The sequence below is a fragment of the Amborella trichopoda genome, chromosome 8 (assembly GCF_054954075.1).
Source record: "Amborella trichopoda isolate Santa Cruz 75 chromosome 8, AtrichopodaSantaCruz75HAP2 v2.0, whole genome shotgun sequence".
NCBI lineage: Eukaryota > Viridiplantae > Streptophyta > Magnoliopsida > Amborellales > Amborellaceae > Amborella > Amborella trichopoda.
Window position 1 is genome coordinate 20891439 of NC_142343.1, and position 22975 is coordinate 20914413.

The window sequence follows — 22975 nt, forward strand, 5'->3', positions numbered from 1 at the left end:
GCAAACTTTGAGAAGGGTATATTCTCTCAACCTTGGGGTGAATTTCCTTGCAGACTTTGAGAGAGGGTATATTCTCTCAACTTTTTATTTTTTTATTTTTTACTGGTTTTATTTTTTTACATCAATTAGTATCAGAGCAAATCAAATCCAGCAGAGAGCAAGTTAGAACAGAGCAAGTTAGAATAGAGCAAGTTATATCCAAATAAGTTGGAACAGAGCAAGTTAGATCGAAATAAGTTAAATCTACAGAGACCAAGGTAGATCAAAGCAACTTAGATTTGCTATGGGTGATCGTTGGGAACAAGCTTGGGATCGTTGGGAACGAGCTATAGAAACGTTTTCTAAAGTCCTAGAGGATGTTCGAACTGAATACGTGAGAAGAAACATGAGATGTAGTGGTTGGCGAACAATCTTCCTCGTGAAGAAGAAATTTGTAAGCTAGATCCGTCGTGTTATATAGAGAAGTCAGATCCACCACATCCTATAGAATGACCACAAAATTTTGCCATTAAAATCGATCTCCCAAAATTTCGTGGTCAAGGGTGTTCATCGATTGAACTTGGTGCTTTTTTGGAGTCGTACCCATTCCAGGTTAGGAATAATCAGCCCAAGTTCGTATTCAACAATTACTCTTGGAACACAATTGCAGGCATCAATCTTGAAGAAAAAGTATCGAGGCTCTTGGTAGGACTTCATCACCAACTTTTGAGCTCGAGGTCAAGCTTTTCCCAACCTGGGGATAATGATGCAAATAATATTAGGGTTATTTTATTTATTTTTTATTCTTTAGTTTATCTCTTCCCGAATAAGAGAGGAGGTGCGCAGGGATAATTAGGTGGGCATGAATTTATCGAATTTATCTTGTGCATATTGATCAATTGGATTGGATTAGTTTAGGAGTATAAATAGATAAGGTTAAATTATAGGAGCTACTTTAGGAATGTAAAAGGATAAGGTTACAATAAAAGTAGTTTTTAAGCTTTGGATAAAAGGGGATGGTACGTGAGGTTAAGGGAAGAGAGAAAAATAGAGAAGAAAAGATAAAATAAGAAAAGTGTAGAGAGAGTTTTTTATTTGATGTTTATCTTATTTTTTAGTCTATTTTAAGGGGGGTTTCTCTTCATTGTAAAAAGGGTGGATGAATTAATAAAATTTGGTCTCGTGAATATATTTTTGGGGTGGATTCCCTTGCAGACTTTGAGAGAGGGTATATTCTCTCAACCTTAGGGTGAATTCCCTTGCATACCTTGAGAGAGGGTATATGCTCTCAACTTTTTATTTTTTTCTGGTATCAATATCTCTGATACCAATTGATGTAAAAAAATAAAACAAAAAAAAAATAAAAAAATAGAAGGTTGAGAGAATATACCCTCTCTCAAGGTCTGCAAGGGAATCTACCCCAAAAATCTCTTCACGAGACTAAATTTTATTAACTCATCCACCTTTTTTACAATGAAGGGAAACCTCCCTTTAAATAGACTAAAAAATAAGATAAACATTAAATAAAAAACTCTCTCTACACTTTTACTATTTTATCTCTTCTTCCGTATTGTCTCTCTCTTCCCTTAACCTCGTTGTCAGACCCCAAGGATTTACAATACTGTTATTCTTGAGATGTGACAGTCAAAACATATATACATCTCTTGATAGGACAAATTTATAGTGGCGAATTCTTACAGAGTAACAAAAGAAAGCTTAGGCACAACTACAATATCTTCCAAAGTTGACCCTGACGAGCACTCAAAATGAAACCGCAGTTATCCTGAAAAATGTTTACCATAGTTTGATGAGTTTGGCTACTCAGTAAGTGATCATCATAATCCTAAAAATAATCATCGATGAAAGATATAGACAAACTTTCAAAATGGAGGTCAATTAAAAACAATGCGAGCACAATCATTTATAGATAACAATTTCACTTTTAGAAATGCATAATTAAACATAATCCAAATGATTGAAATGCATATAACATTTTAATGGCAGTGCATAATTCAAAAGATTCCACAAAATTACCCTATTGGTGTCCCAAGTAGGTCACCTATATACCCTATCAGCGTTCTGATGGGTCCACTTAATCCCCATCGACGTCCCAGATAGGTCCACTTAATCCCTACAGGTCCACTTATACCTCACCGGCGTACCGAATGAATTCACTTAATCCCTACCGGCATCCCGGATCCACTTAAACCTCATCGACAAACCAGATGAGTCCACTTGCATACTTAAAGTATTTCTAAATCTCTTTAAACATTCGAAAGCAGCAATATCATGTACTCAACATATCACTGAAATCATTAATATGAATTTTACTGAAACCATTAATAACAGTCACTTTCAATAACATTTTAAAAATAACCAATCAAATATTTTGGGCTCAAATTTAGAAAGGTAGCAGTTCGTAAAGACATTCTAGCATAATTTCCAGTTTAATATGTATAGAAAAACTCTTATAGAATTTCAAGAATACAGAATTATCACAATTTATGAGATGTCAATTCACAATTAAACATTTCACAACAATGCTATAATCAATCGCAAAATTATCAATTTTTAAATAATAAGGCAGTCACTGCACATGAAATTTACAATGTCTAAATATTAAAAAACAGTATAAAGAAATCTCACAATTTTACTAACAGTAGAAATATCACATTTATTTCTAATAATTTTATTTCTAAAATTTTCTAACAATAGACAAGAAAAATAAATAAATAAATTTATTTCTAAGAATTTACAGCATTTAAAATTTCTAATATTATAATTTTATTAAAAAGATTATTTTTCAAAATAATGAGGTCACTTGCGCATAAAATTTATCGCGCCTAAATTTCATGATAATGAGCAGAAATAATTATTTCATTTTATTTTTAAAAAGAACGAGTTATTTTTTAAGATAATAAAGTCACTTACCTAAAATATTTGTAAGGGAGCTTCCGATAGAAATTCGGCTAGAGAGAGATCTCAAAATTTTCTGAGGTGGGAGTCCTCGCCTCTCGTATTTAAATTCTTAGGATACTATATTATATTCTTTTATTAAGTTACACCTCATACTCCCACCTCTCGTATTTAAATTCTTAAGATACTATATTATATTCTTTTATTAAGTTACACCTCACATATGAGGTGTAACCATTAAATTACACTTTAAACGCTTAAAGCCCACGTACTTTAGTGGATGTCGCAAGTGCAAGGCAGCAAAAGCTTTTGAAAATAGTGATGGTTCTTAAGGACCATCATGCTCATACGAACCATCACTTATTAAAAGTTTTCTTCTTTTTTTTTTTTTGGAATTTTAGAATTATTACACTCACGTACCATCCCCTTTTATCCAAAGCCTAAAAACTACTTTTTATTTAACCTTATCCTTTTACATTCCTAAACTAGCTCCCCTAATTTAGCTTTATCTATTTATACTCTTAAACTAACCCAATTCAATTGATCAATATGCACAAGATAAATTCGATAAATTCATACCCACCTAATTATCCCTACGCACCTCCTCTCTTATTCTTGAAGAGATAAACTAAAGAATAAAAAAAAATTAAAATAACCCTAATATTATTTGCATCAGCCCTAATATTAGCAGCGGATATGAGAACCCACATCATTTTAAATAGCCTTATTTAAAATTTCCCAATGGAAGAACTGTTGGGAGATGATGGAAGGGAGGACCTGTTGTAGCCTTGAAGCCATGACTTTGGCCAGAATTTTGTAATAGGAATTCAACAGACTTATAGGCCGAAAGTCCTTTAGCTTCTCAGCCCCTTCCACCTTTGGTATCAGAGATATAAAAGTGGCGTTAATAGCCTTATTTAAAATTCCCCAGAGGAAGAACTCTTTTAAGAAGCTCAAGAAATCTAAGCAGAAAATATCCCAAAATAATTTGAAAGAGGCTATGGGGAAACCGTCTAGACCAGGGGCTTTGTCGCTAGCTAATCCGTCTAGGGCTTTAAGAATTTCCTCTTCCAGGAATGGACGCTCAAGCCAGAGGGCATGTGCATCCGTAAAAGACAGGAAATCCAAGTCAGCTATTGCAGGTCTGGGGACAACAGGGGTGGAGTAGAGGGCTTGGAAATATGAAAGGAACGCTTGTTCGATGTCGTTTCGCTGAACCAGGTAAGAATTACTCACTTTAATGGTCGAGATAGTGTCGTCTCTCCTACGAGAATTAGCTATCCGGTAGAAAAATTGTGTATTCAGGTCTCCGGGTTTAAGCTAGTTAACTCTAGATCTCTGGAACCAATACAGTTCCTCTTTTTTTAGGGTGGAGAGGTAATCCAACTTCAATTGGCTCCTCGAATCGAATTCCGCTTATGTCAAGAGTCGTGACTCCTCTGCCCTATCTAAAGTTTGAATGGATTAAGGAGGGAGGCCTTGGTTTGGCCGTAGTTCCCAAGGATGGATTTACTCCAAATCTTCAAAGCGGCTTTAAGCCTTTGAATTTTGGTTTGGAGTCAGAAACCTGCACTGCCCGAGACTTGATTAGAGAAGGAATTCCACCAGGCAGGAATGAGGGTAAGAAGAGACTTTTCTTCTAGCTAGGCAAGTTCAAAACGAAATGTTTTAGGACCTCTGCGGAGGGCTTGGGTATCGAGAAGAATAGGGCAATGGTCAGAGGCGGCTTTGGCTATAAAGCCATTCCGTGGGATCCCGAGAAAGTTTCCTCCCAGTCTGCCCAAAAAAGGAATCTGTCAAGTTTGGACAAAGAGGGTTGACGAGAGTACTTGGACCAGGTAAATCGACAACCTTGAAGGGGTAAATCTAGAAGTTCCTGTCGAGAAATGAAATCTAAGAAGTCCAACATTCCCTGAGAGATGGAAGAGTTGTAGTTACTCTCATGAGACCATCTGGTAATATTGAAGTCTCCTCCAAGACACCAGACAGGGTGGGTAGGGAGGCTACCAGATCAAGTTCCAACCAGAGACAAGGGTGGAGGGCAGCCGAGCAGGGGCTGTAGATAGATGAAAAGTTCCAATGTAGCCCATCGGATGTGAAAAAGAAGGTAAAAAACAGAGAAATCCCCTAAATGGGAAGAGACAAGGGGATGTTATGAGGGATTCTAGATCACTCAAATACCCCCTGACGCCCCAACTGCAGGAAGCGCAACCCATTGGCAGGGTCTTCTACCCCAGACCTGATGGATTTGAGAGAGGGAGGGCATAGGAAGCTTGGTTTCCGAAGAGCCAGGATAGTCGGGAGGTATTTTGAGGTCACATCCTTTACTGCGTTCCTCTTTGTAGAGTGACCCAGTCCTCTTATGTTCCAGAAAATAATCTTCATTGTTTGGGAGAAGGAAGAGAAGCGAGTGCTAGTCTAGGAGATCTCCTCATAGAGGATGAGGAGGCCAAGGATGGGGAAAGAGCAAGGGGGAATCCTCATAAGAGATAGAGGAGAACAGGTTAAGGAGTTCTCTCTGTCCTCTAGAGCTCACCTTGAGTCGACTCTAGGCGTCTGCTTGTAGGAAACGGTGTACTGGGCCTTCAGGACCATCATAATGGAAGCCCATAATGCGATAGATCTCTTTCATTCTTGTCGACTCCTTGTCGATCCTGTCCCGTCGACCACCTCGGCTCTGTCCTCGGCCGAAGAGGGAGAGATCGGAGAATCATGGCCTTCAGAAGGCTCTTGTTCTTGGAAATTTCCATCTCTGTCGACCCTCTCTACGCTAACCTCCGTGAGGGGAGAGATGGACTTAACAGATGCCTCGGACGACTCCGGAAGGTACCCCAAATCTCGAGGGTAGAGGTCAGAAGGCAGGATAGGAAAGGATTCAACAGGATGAGGACGTGTAGGAGGGGATGGGTTAAGAGAAGCGGAAGGCGGGATGATAAGGGGAGCGGGCAGGGGGCCGCTACCAGAGAGAAGAGAAGGGGAGGCTGAGCGAGAAGCCACTAAGGGGGGAGGAGAAAGAGGCAAAAAAACTTTGGGACGAAAGGGCTTGGGGGGAATAAGAAAGGGGGAGGGGGGCAAGAAAAGAGAACCCAGACAGGTTGGAGGAGTGAAGAGGCACTGAAGAGGGGGGAAAAGGAAGGTAGGAGTGGAAGTGGTGGGAATCAGTGCAGACCCAAGTGCAGGAGAGCCAAGGGAAGTGGGGGAAAGGATGGAAGTGGACCGTCCTAACCCTGCTGACACGTACCAGGTGAGGGGAAGGGGGAGAGGATAGGCGGGTTCTGGGTCAGGAAGATAGAGGTCGAGGGAAGGCACAGGGGTGGTTCCAAAGGGGGTCGGATAGTCGTCCATGGGCGAAAGCGAGAGAGGAGTATCAGCCTCTGCCTCAGAACGAGTAGGTAGAAAAGAAGAGGAGGGGGCAGCACAGTTGGAGGCAACATAGGAGATGGAGGCTGCCAACATGGAAAGGAGAATAAGCGACGGAAGAGAGGGAAGTGGAAGGGCCGAAGAAGGATCTCGAAGCAGGGTGTCAGGACACATGTCTCCCTTGGCCGTGATGAAAGGGCAAGGGGTAACCTCCGGGGGCACCAGAAGAGACGGGGTAGGTAGAGAGGACGACGGGAGAGTCTCGAGGGAGGGGAGAGAGGGCGACCTCTATACGGGGGAGGCTGCCGAGGGCGGTGGGGCAACCTTCGGGGGCGCCAGGTGTGACGGGGTAGGTAGAGGCGACGGCGAGAGAGAGGGCCACAGTTGTACGGGGGTGGCTACTGAGGGTAAGATGTGGACAGCAAGGGGCGGCGCCCTTGGTGACGTGTCCTCCTCCCTGAGCAGAGGGTCAGGGGAAATAAATGTGCCGTCAGTGGCCATCGAAGGGACTCGGCGCACAAAAGAGGATGGGCTGGGTAGAGTGTGGTGACCCGACGAAACCTGGGCAAGGTCCAGGCACGACTCTTTCCCTGGTTTACGCTGCAAAGATGAAGTGCAGCTGAGGAGGGCCATGACTGTTGTTCCCACCCATCTACAACAGGGTCAACAGTAGGGGAGGGAACCAAAGGTTGCTCATTTACTCTAGCTCGAAGCTTAATAACGGGCCCACGGTGAGGTTGCCAGCTGGCGATGAGCCCGGTGGGTTTGGTAGCCCAAACCTGGTCCGAAGGTTGAGACGTTGGTTGCTATGGGCGACATCACCTCGAGTGAGACGCAGGTTGAGAAGAGTAACATTTATAATACAATATTACAGAATTTGTCACCATTAATTTCTGTCAAAAGAGAATTATAAGAATCCTTGTGATATTGAAGCACCTTCTTAATTGCATGGAATAAGGGTTTCAATATTTGTAAGGGTTCGGTTTTGTGGAAATGACCTTTAAATTCATCAGAAGAAAATTTTGGACATGGAAACTACGTTACATACAATTATAAAGTTGTGTAAAGAATTTACATGGACAGAACGGTTTAAACATCTGCATATACAAAAGTTCAGACCTCATGTGTTCCAATGCAATGTATTTATCAAAAATGCTATTTAAGTCATTTTTAATATCTATTTCTTGCTGGATGTCTTCTTGATAGTATCTTCTTTTTCATTCCGTATGTCGCTTCAAGATCCAATTTTTCAACTGCCAATTTGTATGCCGTCGTCTCTATGTATTTGCATAAGGAATAAATGACTTTGTTCCACAATCTCTTCCTTTTTGTCTTCACTTGCATCATTTGTTCCTGCATCTTTAGAAGTAGAAGTAGAGACAGCGTCTAACATCTCTCGAGTTCTCCATTGTACAACGAATTTGTTTTTTATAACTCTATAATCAACTCCAAAAAGTTTCTTTTTTGAAATTTCAACAAACGCTGGGCAAACATAATTTCCTTTTGGGGCTAAATAGAACTCTAAAAGAGCATAAAATTTACCGCCAAAATTATTGTAATAAAGACTCCCCCAAGATTCTATCATGGGTAAGGGGTAAGCTTCGGTACAAACCACGTTTTTCTTTCAGTAACTGGTGCACACTGCACAAATATATGTAGAAATCAAAGTTTAGCATATGTCAGATGCACTTATAATTCAGCTTTTTAAAGCTCCTATCTGATAGCAGGTTTCTAGTAACATTATCCCTCAGAGTCAAGTAGAGCCTATCGTGATGGTTCTCGAATAATGAGGGAGCTTATCATTGGACCTGTTTAGAGTGAAGCCAACAAAGAAGAATAATGAGGGAGCTTATCATTGGACCTGTTTAGAGTGAAGCCAACAAAGAAATTGATGAAATAATTAGAGAATCAGTTGAGGAAACTCTCATGTTGAGGGATTCCTTTTCCTTCCAACTATCTATATCCCCATGCTTACATTCCTCTCTAACAAATAGTTCCCAGTCATTACTTTTATGTGCAATGCCAAGAGAAATTTGAGATTTCTCTTGTAATATTTAACAGAATGAATGGATGCCTGCCCAAATAAAACGTGGACAGCACTATTGTGTAACAAATTCTTATAATACAAGAATTCAAAAGGAATATCAGGGCATATTCATTTTCAAATATACAATATTTAATATAAATAATACTCATTAGTTGGAATGATATTACCCTAGGATCGTTCTATTGTTGAGTTGCTCTCTTTCATCAAATACATATTGAAACCAAAGACCATAGTTGAACACAGCTTAAGGATAGATTAGTTCTCCTCAATTGATAGTTTTGGATGTGAGTGCGATGTGTATTATCTGAAATACATAAATTTAACTATTCTAACTCTTATTTTAAAGCTGTGAAATATCAATGATGGATAAACACAATACATCAATAAATTGAGTTTACATGAAAGCGACACATGGGAATTCATCCTTCCTCCTCCAATTAAAAAATAGTATACATTCAATATCCAGGGTCAAGTTCAAGTTAAATAGTTCATTCGAGAGGTCCAATCCTTCCATAGTAACAAAGGACTGCAATCAAGAAGACATTGACAACCAATATAACTAAAGCACAATAGTCAACCCAATCACCGTTAAAACTATTTGAATTTTTTTGTTACAATGAATTGGTTTCTAAGGCAATCACGTATAAAGATGTAGTACTCTTTGGAGACCTGAAAAAATGTGCTTTTCAAGTGCAATCAGAGGTTTCAAATATGTCATTGCAACATACTATGGCCAATAGAGCAAATAAATCTTATTCATCAAATAAATTACATTCACAATGACAAAAGAAATAAAATAATTCAGAGTGCAGCATAAGAGAGATAGATGCCTATGAAAATTATGATGACGTTGATGGTCTCCTTGAGAGCAAATCAGATTCTGTAGATACCAAAAAAAAAATCATTAAATTAATTTCAATAATCATTTGACAATTGAAATATAATAAAATATATTAAGATACTAACTTCAAATGTGTTATAAGAGAAATTTATTAAGGAAAAAGTGATGCATGGGAATTCATCCTTCTTCCTCCAATTAAAAAATAACATAGATTCAATATCCAGGGTCAAGTTCGAGTCAAATAGTTCATTGGAGAGGTCCAATCCTCCCATGGTAACAAAGGACTACAATCAAGAAGGCATTGCCAATGAATATAAAAAAGGTATAGCAGTCAAGCCGATGATCGTTCAAAGTATTTCAATTTTTTGTTACAATGAATTGGTTTCTGGAGCAATCACATATAAAAATTTAGGCCTCTTTCGAGACTTGAAGATATGTGCCTTTCAGATGCAATCAGAGGTTCCAAATATGTCATTGCGACATACTTTATTGGTCAATAGAGGAGAGCAATCTCATTCATCAAGACAATTACGTTTGTAATGACCAAAAAATAAAAAATAAATCAGATTGCAACATAAGAGAGAGATAGATGCGTACCGAGATTATGATGACGCTGATGGTCTCCTTGAGAGATAGACAGCGAAACATATTTTGCAGATACCAAAAAAAAATATTCATTCAATTAATTTCAATAATCATTTGAAAATTGAAATGTAATAAAATAAATTAAGATGCTAACTTCAAATGTGTTATAAAAAAATTTTATTAAAGAAAATTTCAGTAGTTCAGCATTAGGAAGAATAGGGTTCACACAGTTTGAAATTGTAGAAAAGGAAAATTCGATGAGGCCTAAAGTTAAGACGGAGTTTGAGGGTAATAAGTTTCAGGATTAGGATGTTGTTTCAAGAGTCTGTATGGATTATGGAGACAGTTGAAGATCAGAGAAGTCGTGGCTCAAAGTATGCTGTCCATTTGTTTGTTGTGAGAAATGTAAAGTGTGTTGTTGAAATGGAATTAAGTATATTTTGTGGGCTTCCTTTTTTGGTCAAGATATTTCCTTAACAAGTAGACCTAAAGCTGAGTTACATAAATGATTTTAGTCATGTCGTGGTACCTATTAAAGACAGGTGAAATCGATACAGTGGCATAATGATAAATGATAAAAAAAATGAAATAAATAAAATCTAATACCTAACGTCCCAAACTGGTATGAACATGTGTCATATGGAAATTGAGAATATAGTTATTTGTCTTAACTCATTTCCTCTATCAAACTCTAATCACATCTTGTTACAAAAGTACAAAACTTTAAAAGGAAATGTAGCATATTTTGATGCAAAGACACAACAACTACTAAAATGCAAGAACTGAAGTTTGCTGACCTGCAACATAGAAGACAACTTCTAACATAGAAAAATAAATCTGAATGTTTTCTTATAATAAGAATTCCCATGATTCAGAGTATTAATTGAGTTCGATTTAAAAGACAAAGTATAGAGCCAACGCAGCCAATAATACAGGAAATTTGAACTTCACAGGTAACTTATAATCAGAAATTATGATATTGTAATACTATGAACGTCTCACTAATTTGTCCATAGATAGGAATGGGCATAATGCAAAAACGTTTAAATGATTCAGCAAATTGACTTCATAAGAAGCCATGAATGACTGTAAGATATATGACATGGAACTTCAAAGTGGATCCATAAAAATGCCAATGAACATAGAAATGAATCACAAGTGCAGAAAAAGTAATAGAATCATATTGAACAACGAAAATTACAACAAGAACACCACATTCATTGAAAATTCTTATTGAATTTAATGGATATTTTAGATTTGGGGATTTTTTATACGGTCAAGAAATCTGTGCTAAATTTTGTTGGTTCTCCACAGCAAAGACCGAAAAAAAACTTTTAACATACTTTGACACAAATTATACATAAATAGACACAACAAACTTAGAAACCCTAAATCGACAACAATTCCTTCACAATGACCCAAAAAAAAAATAGAATACCATGTTAATCGATTTTTCCCTATTGAATTGAGTCAATATTTTGTAAGATTTGGAGATTTTTGTGGGTTTCGAAATTTTTATTTTTATTTTTTCGGTTCTCAAAATAAAGACCAAAACAGATTTTTTAAGAAAATCAGAAATTCATTCACAAAAAAAAAAAAAAAAAAAAAAAAAAAAAAAAATCGGATTATTAAATTTTATATGCAATCTTTGTTGAATTTTGTTTGGAGGAAATCTTTCAACAAACTCTACATAAATATATGCAATAAACATAGAAACCCTAGATCAAGAAATTTTCATTCACAATGACCAAAAAAAAGAAAAAAAAATTTATTTCAGATTGCAGCATAAGAAAAAGATGGGTGCCTACCGAGATTGTGATGAGGCTGATGGTCTCCTTCAGAGATAGAGAGCGATATAAATTCTGTATATACCAAATAAAAAAAAAACAATTTATATTGGAGCATATAAAGAAATAATATATCTACAGAACCAAAATTACATCTTCTGAGATATTATTTTTATGAAATACCATATTAATAATAAAATCTTAAAGGCTCATTATTCGTTATGAGAGAACAAAAATTAGATTTTTTTTTTCATAAATTCCAAACAATAAGAAGAAATATTGTAATTTGTATGATTTCAGAGGGAAAACCCAGATTGAGAGCTAATCTGTTGTCTTTAAGAAACCCCATTAGAAAGATAGTAAAACCAAATCTCAGTGAGAAAACCCTCACTTCAATTCAAAGGAATACTTAAAATACTATAAATTAAGTTATTTATTAATAAAAATGGTGTAAATTTATGCTAAAAATTCTGCAACAGCAAGTTAAAATCAACCCTGAAAGTGGCATAAATAATCAGAGCTTATTTTTGTAGAATCCAAATTTCAAAAGGAACCATGATTTCAAAGGAAAAAATCTAAATAAAAATCAAATTTCCTTTGAAAGAACTCTATGCAAGAACCCCTTCTACAGTGAAAACTCAAAGAAAAAAGGACGAGGAAGAACCTGGAAGAGTCGCAGTTTGTTAGAGAAAGAGAGTCGTCGTCTGCTAGAGAGAGAGACGTAGGAATGGAAAGTCGAGAGAGGGCCTTCCTGCGTTGAGCAGAGAGAACCAAAAAAAGAGAGCGAAATAGAGAAAGCTCACCATTTTTGGTGGCCAAGGTGCTTTGTGCATTGGAAATAGACATCAGAGGAAGGAAGACGCAGAGAGGTTTGGTTTAGGTGCATCGCATGGCACACATTATTCATTTGGATCTCACATCCGATGCCAACACTGCAAGATCTAAAAACAAAGAGACAACCAACTTTTTTTTTTATATTAAGAAACTAACGTACATACAAATAATTTTTTAAAGAAAGTCGCTGCAAATAGGCTAACTATAATTTTTAAACCTGCAGGAGCACTGTTTCTATACTTTTTCAAAAGAGATAAATTAAAAGAGAGATGGAGTTAGAGCGAGAGTTGGAGTTTGGGTATAATTTTTAAACCTACAGGAGCACCGTTTCTATACTTTTTTAAAAGAGATAAATTAAAAGAGAGTCGAGTTAGAGATAGTGGTGGAGTATGGTTTTTAGGGAGGGATGGAGTTTTAAAGAGGAAAAGAGATTGGAGTTTGACTTTTAGGAACAGGGGTGGAGTTTTGAGGGATAGACGATCATACGAGAGAGTGATGGAATTTGAGTTTTAGAGAGAGATGATGTGTGAGAGATATAGGGTTTTAGAGAGAGAATTATTTTATAAATTATTGAGGTGTCCAAAAAGTATAAGGGGTTGAAAGATGGAAAAGATAGATTCATTCTATTTACAAGTAATATTTTTAATTTTTGAGCTTGATGAGATATAGAAGTTAAAAATATGAAATAATAAGATATTTTTCTTATCTCTTACGATATGTGTTATTAAAGTTATTAAAATATAATAATATATTGTATATCATATCATGTGAGATAGCATATGATTTGTTCCATGCTATAGTGTGACATGAGAGAAAAATTAAAAGTAGGTCAGACCATTAAAACAAGGGTACGGTCTGGCCTAGGCTCTAAACAATCAAATTAGAGCCTATTTTCAAATAGTATCAAGAAATACAGTTTCAATACTAGAAATCTTTGTGATAGCCTTAAAATATATTTTTATCTTTATTTATAAAGTGTAAAGCTTCAAAAATAGTGTAGATCGACATATCTATAAAAATTTGATAATTTTGAAAATTGACCGTCTAAAAATACATTACAAAATAAACTATTTTTCAAACTTGAAATCCATTTTTTTTTTATTTCATGCATCTTGATGTCGAGATGATCAATTTGAGGATATTTGAGCATCAAAACAACATCTTCTAGTGAAAGTTTTGAGATAGGCTCAAATTTGATTGATAAAAGCCTTGGCTCTATATAACATTTTCCCTTAAAACAATATTTTGTATGATATGTGTATTTTGTAGACTACACTAACTTTTTAGATTATCACGTTTTGAAAGCACTCCCTTAGATTAGAGACCTGTAATGGCATAATTATTCATGAAAAAAAATTTAGAATCTATGGTAAGTTTTATGTCATGAAGAATATATGTATATGACGCTCCCGTAAGACCACAAAAAAGTCCTTTAAATTTTACTTATATTTGCTATAATATCTATTTAAATAATACGATAAATTAATAGGAGGTAAGTGAAATCAGGTTACCACTAAAAAGAATATTTTGTATGACACGCTTATCTTATCACGTTTTCTTAAAGCATTCCCTAAAGACATAATTATCTATAAATAAAAATTTAATATATACTTTAAAATAAAAAAGATCCTTTTACATTTTAGCGAAAATAGATGTACTTAAATAATACATTGCATTAATTGCCACGTATTGATGTAAGGTAGTGATGTCAGCATCTCACGAAATAACGAACTAAATAATATATGATCATAAGTCGTACACTTTAACATATAACCATACATTAAAATATAATATATTATGTGTCGTACAAAGTAAGATAGCCGGTGATGTATGGCATGGCATGGAGTGACATACGGACCTCTGATGCTGATAAGTGGCGACCGGTGGTCCGCCGAAGGGTTCGCGTTTATAGTATAGATCGGTGGTTTAAACGACGGTTCCATGCCACTTTTCGGGTACCCTAAAAACACGTACCGATCGATAAATCAGCGTTTTTGGATCAAGAATGAGTCTGATTCGGTTTTAAAAAAAAAATTAAATATCATTATAAATATTATTTTTCAGAAATCTAATAAGAAATTAGAGTACTATATTAATAAATTTTATTTTTTTCATCAATAAGCGAATATTAAGATATTTTTTCTCTGTATTAAGATTCTCATCAAATATTTATTAAAACTTAAGTCGAAATTAGAATTATTGGTTTGTATTTTATTATTTTATCATCATTTTACTACACACATAAAGTGAAATTAGTATCACATTCAAGTATCAAACATTTATTATTTCATTTTACTCATCCAAATTATTACAACATAACTAAGTATAACAGTATGAGTAATGGTCCTATGAGACTCTCCCACACCTATGTGTGTAAGACCCCAAACGATCACCATTAAATTTGACACAGATCTCTAAAAAAGTCAAGTCTCACACCCATATAATAACTTTTTTATATATGTATGCCAAATTTAATGGTGATCTTTTGAGGTCTTACACACATGAGTGTGGGAGAGTCTCATAGGATCATTACTCTAATAGTATATATTGAAATTGAAGTTGTTGGCTTATAACTTTTTATTTTATAATTGTTTTATTATACAAATAAAAACTCTAAAATATCTTAGAATATCATTTAATTAAAAAAAAATCTTATTTACAGTTATAAGAAAAAATAATATATTACAAAATTTATAATATAAATAAATTAATAAATAAAATACAAGATTTGGTTATCAATGTATAATTTTTACTATAATATAGTAATAAACATGTTTAAAAATTATTAGAAAATGCTTCCATATCATATGATTAAAAAATAAATAAAATCCCCTATAAAGTTTAATGCGATCATATTCATATGATTATACTGACATAAGTTTAACAAGTTATTAAGATAAATAAACAATACGACTTTCAATATAATTATACTAATTTTGTAAATGAGTTAAATAGAATTTATTTATGTAATTATATGCAATTAAAACCTAATTATATGTACTTTTATTGTTTATACATTATATAAAAAAATTTATTATTAATTTTAAAAAAATCTAAGTAAGAGATAGATAGCTTCATAAGATGCAAAACAACTACCGTTGGTCATATAATGAAAGAGCTTCTTAAGTTTTTACCCAATTAAATGCTACTTTCATTTGATAAGCAATGACGAACTTACTTAGAAAAGCTAAAAGTAATCCCACATCCATGATTTTGGAAAGAGGGTGCAACCATAAAAGGTGACCTCAACGTCATCATTAACTGCTAGCTGTCTTTGAGGTGAGCACAATGTGAAAGTAGGGTCTTTTGACCGATTAGGTAAGCATGTTTCAAATGTTGTATAAAAATGCTAGTTCAAAAGGCATGTTCACTTTAACAACTTGGTGTTATGACGTGCGTGGTGGATCAGATCACCGATTTTTCGAACATTGGTATTGATAATAACATTAACACGGTATACAGTCATTCAAAGTTGATGTTTAATGACCTCAATACTACATAGTCAAATTCTCTATAGATTTATGTATGTTAGCAACTACAAATGAAATTGTGTAGATAACATAAATGACACTATCATATCACATTTTTCAAGGGAAGAACATGCATATAGTTTTGATTCCGATATTGATGATAAATATAATTTATATCTTAAAAAATATTTTAACATTTTAAAACCAAGTGGCTTACCGCCGTATACATTAAAACTTAAAAAGAATGCACCTATACTATTAGGGGCCGTTTGGGTACGTGTATTACCATTACAGTGTAACGAATTACAAGGAAATGTGTTATTTCTTGCATTTGGGCAACCATTAGTATGCAAGAAATGGAAGTGTGATTCCTAACATTGTTCCAAAAATCGCAAAACAGATTTTACACCCAAGGGGCTAAAAAATCTATTAGGGGCTGTTTGGGTACCTGCATTACCATTACAGTGTAATGAATTTCAAGGAAATGTGCCATTTCTTGTGTTTGGGTAACCATTAGTATGCAGGAAACGGAAATGTGACTCTTAACATTGTTCTAAAATCGTGAAATAGATTTTACGCCCAAGAGGCTAAGAAGTCTATTACATGGTCAGACGAGTAATGCGGATCCTGTGGACCCGCACAAATTATAAAATTGACATCATTCATTTGAGGTCTTCTTACAAAACTCTCTCTCTCTCAGACACAAATTATTTGGGTTTCAACAACCTTGGCCCATTTTTGGATTTTCAACACTCTTCTATGTACATCGTTTTGGAGGGTGGATGAAATGACCAAGTGGTGTTATCCACAATTATTTATGCCCAGTTTTGTTCCTAGACTCTAAGAAGATGTAGATTGGGATTTGTACCTGAATCATCGTTTTGGAGGGTGGATGAAATGACCAAGTGGTGTTATCCACAATTCTTTATGCCCAGTTTTGTTCCTAGACTCTAAGAAGATGTAGATTGGGATTTGTACTTGAATAGTCTATTTTAGATTCAACTGATATTTTATCTTAAGAGAAAACTGTTAAGAACTATACAAAAAATCTCGTTATTATGAATAAAAGTTATTGCAATATTTTCAGAAAAAGTATACATAAGGTTGAGGCCCTAAACAATCAAACTAAAACTAAGGCGCACATGGAAGACTCACTAGAAAAAGTTGTTTTTATCGCAAAAAAACTCTCAAATCCCATCATCTCGACCTTAGATACGTGGACCAATTTCAAGTCTTGAAAATAATCCGTCCTGTAATGCATTATCTAATTTGTCAATTTTCAAGATTTTTAGTGTTTATAAATCTACTTGGTCTACACTATTTTTAGTGCTTTAAATTTTATAATTAGAGATGAAAATAAGATTTCATCTTATCATAATTATTTTCAGCACTGAAAATGACATCTTTCGACACTATTTGAAGGTGTGCCTTACTTTGATTTCTTAGGGGCTAAGCCTTTATGCAAACTACATCCAATATTTTCAAGCAAGATAATGTATTTCCCATACTTCTTCCAGACATAGCCAAACAATAACAATGTATTTCCCAAGAGGTATCTAGATGCTACCCAAATAAAAATAATTCATTTCTAGGTAATGTATTACTCCAGTAATGTATTACATCAGTAATATATTTCACAAATAATATATTTCTAAGTACGCAAACAACCTCTTACTTTGTAATTTAAATCCAAAACAAGGCTTATGGTATGGCACCAAACTCATTTCAAAGCATTGTTTGAGGTTATTTTCCATCAATTGTATCCCTGGTGCGAATAAGGAGAGAGAAATTCATGACCTAGGTCCGCAGGTATCAAAATGCATGTGGACTACAGAAACCCTAGGTCAATAAGCCCTGATTCGGAAATGGAATTTTCGTCTATCTCAGAATGGATTGAGAACGTGCAAGAATATGGCTAAAGGTCTCCTAAGAACACCTGCCATGTTTCGTCGCAATCCGACGAGTTTAAGGCAGTACAGATGACAAAACAGTTTCGGGAAATCTTGCCTCTATCATGCCAGAAATGGGCTTTAAACTATAGCACCATTATCAGAGTGTCAAATGGTCTTCAGACCATCGTCATTGGATTTAAAATGGTCGAAAACCCTTGGGTACTAATTTTTGAAGCATTCCGAAGCTTCTAGAGCACCTTATGGCCACATTACCCCAAATGGGTAAGCCGTACATTATTACGGTGCACCCTTAGTGAACCAGTTTCCATTAATGGAAACTGTGGTTTTCAATTTTAGGGGCAAACTTCACATGGCAGTATCTTCCTCATCCGGGGTCGGATCGAGCCCAAATTTTAGGAGCATGGTCGTCTCAACGACCTGGTCGATTTGATATATGACACGCATGATAACATGGCTCGAGCCAGGAGAAATCGAAGAGAGAAGTTTGTCGGAATACTTTCAAAAGTAGCAGAAAATTGCCAGCAATACCTCTCCTCGATCGAATGGCCATATTAAGGGGCCTGCATGTTGGATCGACCTCAAACCAGACCCATTACGAGGACAAGGTCAGAGGCTTCATTTGAGTTAAACCTCGTACGTGATGGACGGTTAGATTTGATCCACAATGAGTTCGAAGTTGTTGCAATTCCAGCCACCGAAATCCGGGCTTCAAATTGAGCAGTTCTTTTTGCAGAATGATCGTGGCAACTTGTCTGTCATGCTACAATAAAGAAATCAACAAAAAACACTTAGCAATACGCTGAATCTCAAAATTAAGATTGCACATTTTCCATGTTTTGCCATGTCATGATCATGGTTCAAAACTCAAATCCATGGCCCGAAATTGGTACTAAAATGATCATTTTCTTGAGCTCATCAATAAAACAGTAAACTTTCAACTGGATGGTGACTGAAAAAGCCCTGAATCAGCTATAGAAAGTTCGTACGATTGAACGGCCATTATAGGGACTGATTTGAAATTACACAAATTGTTGGTGTAGGGGCAAAATTATCATTTTCCCCCTTTTTTAGATTTTCTTTAATTATTTTAATGCCTAATTTTCAACAATTAGGTTAAAAATTAATTGTACGCTCATATTTGTATCATCTACATGTAAAAGAGCCTTCTCCCATCAATAAAAAAGTGCTTTTTGCTTGAGTTTTGGGTCATGGCTTGGAGAAAGAGAGAGAAAGAAGAGAAAAAAATTGGACGAGTACCCCTAGGTAATTTTCTCTCTCCTCTCTTCTTCTCTCTCTCTCCTCCTCTCTCCTCTCTTTCCTTCTCGGTTCTCTCCTTCTCTCCTCTCTCTTTCTCTCTGTCTCTCTCTCTCCCTTCTTTCTCTCTTCTTTCTCTCTTTTTTCTCTGTTTTCTTTCTCTCTCTTATTTCTCTTTCCCTTTCTCTTTCTTCTATCTCGCACGGTAGTGCACATTACAGAGCGCGATCTTCTTTCTCTCTCTTCTTTCTCTCATTTGTCTCGTATGACAGTGCATACTGCCGAGCACGTTCTTCTTTTTCTCTCACTTTATTCTTTCTCTCCTTTGTCTCGCATGGCAGTGCACACTGCCGAGTTTGATATTCTTTCTCTCTCATCTTTCTCCCTCTCTTTCTTCTTTCTCTCCTCTGTCTCGCGCTCCTGTGCACATTGTCGAGCGTGATCTTATTTCTCTTTCTCTTTCTTCTTCGTTCCTCTATCTCGCACGGCAGTGCACACTGCAGAGCGCGGTCTTCTTTCTCTCCTCTGTCTCGCACGGCAATGTACACTGATGAGTGCGACCTTGTTTCTCTCTCTTCTATCTCTCTCTCTTTCTTCTTTCTCTCCTCTGTCTTGCACAGTAGTGCACACTCCCAAGCGTGATCTTCTCTCTCCTCTCTCTTCTGTCTTTCTCTCTTTCTTCTTTCTCTCCTCTATCTCTCACGACAGTGCATACTGCCGAGCTTGATCTTCTCTCTTCTCCTCTTCTTTCTTTCTTCCCTCTCTTCTCTCTGTTTTGTACGATAGTGCACACCGTCGAATGTGATATTCCCTCTTCTTTATCTTCTTTCTCTCTCTTTCTTCCCTCTCTTCATCCTGTCTCGCATGACAGTTCACGTTACCGAGAGTGACCTTCTCTCTCCTCTCTCTTCTTTCCTTTCTCTTTCTTCTTCTTTCTTTTTTTCTCTCTTCTTTCCTATTCTCCTTCTTCTTCCTTCCCTTTTCTCTCATCTTCTTTCTCTTCTTCCTCTCCATATTTCCTTTCTCTCACTTCTTCTTTCTTTTCTCTCTCTTTTGGTTCTTTTCTTTCCTTTCTTTTTCTCTTCTATCATGCACAACAATGAACATTGTCGGGCGTGGCCTTCTCTCTCTTCTTTCTCTCTTCTGTCATGCGCGGTAGTGAACATTGCCGAGCGGGACCTTCTCTCATTACTCCCTTTCTTTCGTCTCGCACAACAGCGCATGTTGACGAGCACGACCCATTTTCTCTTCTCTCTTCCCTCTGCCACGCACGGCAGTGAGTTCTATCGAGCGGGACCCCTTCTTTTATTCCCCTTCATGTCATCCAGGGCAGCACACACTACCGAGCGTGACACTTCTTTCTTTCCTCTCTGACTTGCATGGTAGTGCATACCGCTGAGCATGATCTCCTCCTCCTCTCTTCTCTCTTTCTCCTTTACTTGCTTGACCAGAGGGGTAGGCTGAGCCTTGTGCTTGAGCAGTTTAGCTGTCGTGCCAGTCAGAGTTACCATGCTCGTTTAGCTGCCTCGTCAAACTAGCCACTGCGATAGAACAACCATTGTGCCAATCTTATATTAAGCAGTTTAGCCGTCGTACTGGTCTGAGTCACCATGCTCGTCTAGTTGCCGTGCCAAACCAGCCGTTGTGCTAGTCTTGCCACTATGCCAGCCTAGCCACCCGATCAAACTTTTTCACCCCTATTCTCTCTTCCACTTCGTCTCTTTTTCTCTCCTTACCCTCCCTTTCTTTCTTTATCTTCCCTCTAAAAATTCCCTTCTCTTTGACATTCTTTCTCGAGTTAACCACTCTTCTCTTTCCCCTCAATATAACATATGTACTAAGAGTCCCTTGTCAAGGAGACACCGTGAGGCTGCCGAATTGACACAGACTTTATTATGTTAATTCTTTCATTCTCTTTTGAGTACACATGCACGTGTGCGCTCACTTTATGACAAGGTGGGATCCTCAAACCCACTTGTATTGTATTCTAATGTGTGTGTATGACTGTAGGAGAAGAAAAAATAGGTCAAAAGAGGTGATTTCGAACAGGTCGTAAGCCCTAGGGGTATTCCTACGTGATCTAAGAGGGTGCCCATGCGAGTTAGCTCAAGTGCGTCACGAACCCAGGTGTGGTAAGTCCCGCCTCACACTTTAATTCCTCTTTCATCGGTTGGTATTTCTGCCCATGTCTTCCCGACACTGTTCACGAGAGAGAGGTTTCAGGTCCTGGGAACCCAGAGCCACGCCACCAAGTCATCACGACCTGAGGGTGAGATTGTGGCATCTAACCAGCTAGGCGACACTACTTGGGATCATCCTTGTTTGGCTTGTCTTTCTTCTGTTTCATGTTCACTTTACACACACATGTCTTCAAGTTTGCTTAACCGTTTCATCTGAGTAGGGGATTTTCTGATCACCACACCCGTGAGCTCGCTTCGAGAACACGTTCCACAAACCTCGTTCCCGACCTTTCTTTTGAGCGTTGAACCTATGTCCTAGGTCTTGACCTGGGTTGGTGCGAGGAGGGACCTGGAAGTCCCTCGCTCCCAAACTCCTAGCCTTAGTGGACCCTCCACCAAAGCACCTTACATGGGTGGTGCACCAGCCATTGCTCATAGCATGTACCTTGTTACCGGCAAATCACTTGCCGGTCCTACTGCTTGGGGCAGCCGAAAGGCACCCCCTTCCCTTCTTACGCAAGGCAGTCCAGCTGCCAATGCTCTTGTGGATCGCCAAAAGGCCCCCCATGTTCTACCACATCAGGCCCCTGTAAAAAGAGGCTCGACACACGGAAGAGGAGGTCCTAAGGTCGTTGCCTCCCACCCATGCATCAGGGCTCGTGGTTCACCCACTAGAGCCGCACTTCGGGGCAACCTTCAGGCTGCCCTGAAACATTGTTCAGGCTCAAATCTTCTTGAACCTAGCCCCGTATACCTGATGCATACGTATCGCACTAATCGGGGTAGCCCTCTAATTGGGCAGCCCTTTGATTGTGCTTAGCCAAGTACAAGAGAGACAACCCCCTCGTCGTCCCGCTCAGCACATGCCTTCTCACTCTGTGAGGGGTGGTCACAAGGCCACTCCCTCACAAACACATGCTTGCAATCCTCGGCCTCCTAAGGTTCGACTCATTGCGCGAGCTCTGGTTGACCCTCAAGTCACCCGAAACCCTTCTGCAAGTGGCACACAAGTGTCACCCCCACGGACAACTCAAAGCTCCTGACCGAAGGGCCATTGGCAGTTGACTCCTCCCCCATTCGTCCCTTCTTCTCCCGACGAACCGCTCAAGACCTGGTACTCAAAGGCCTTCCCCAAGAGTACCATCTTGAGATACCCTTTTCAGACCAGCCCTATCTTCGGTGCCCGCAAAAGCGCTCGGGCCAAGGCTCCCTTAGGTGACGAGGTCTTCCATTCTCTGTCTCTCCCTAAGCCAAGGCAGAAGCCTAAATTGACCACTGTTTCTAACCGACATTCCTTGTCACATCTCATGGAGACGGCTCGATCATGTGTGAAGAAAGCGGACCTTTCACAATCACTATCCTAATCTCAGTTCTGGAAGGAAGTACAACAGAACTTGAGAGCCAAACATGCCCAAGGCCTACGAATAGTCCCAACAGAAGAAGTCAAGACACATGGGGCAAGTAATTCCGTTGATCCCTTGGTCGAGAGCCCCTTTCATCCACTACAGGCTGCAGCAGAGCTTGAGATGGAGGAAGCCCGCACAGTTGTTAACGTCGTGGGAGATGACCCAATCATACAACACTTGCGGTCCCTAGACCATTGCGAACCCGTCCTGACTAGGTTAGTGTACAAGGCTCAAGCTCAGTCGGGGCATGTTGAACCCTTACTGACAGACTTGCCGCATCCAGTCCAGCGTATGCGCTAGACCTCGGCAATCCAAGGGATCAATCTCTCTGAAGAAACTGTTAGCGTAATGGTCGTCGATGAGCCCAATGACGATCAAGAAGACCACATGAATAGGTTCGAGG

General features: G+C 37.8%; 1 long non-coding RNA gene across 6 annotated transcripts; it reads right to left on the reverse strand.

Moving 5' to 3' along the window:
• Nucleotides 1–639: 639 nt before the first annotated feature.
• On the reverse strand, nucleotides 640–12555 carry LOC105421119 (uncharacterized). 6 transcript variants are annotated; one of them, XR_016060801.1, is made up of 6 exons: nucleotides 12180–12555; nucleotides 11537–11590; nucleotides 9741–9767; nucleotides 9133–9182; nucleotides 1678–1762; nucleotides 640–733 (listed from the first exon to the last, which is right to left on the reverse strand). It is a non-coding gene; the product is annotated as an uncharacterized LOC105421119 (long non-coding RNA). The 6 variants fall into 6 exon arrangements; XR_016060803.1 differs by lacking the exons at nucleotides 640–733; nucleotides 1678–1762 and adding an exon at nucleotides 7276–8063 and having other exon boundaries at nucleotides 9741–9764; XR_016060800.1 differs by lacking the exons at nucleotides 640–733; nucleotides 1678–1762 and adding an exon at nucleotides 7276–8063.
• Nucleotides 12556–22975: the final 10420 nt, after the last annotated feature.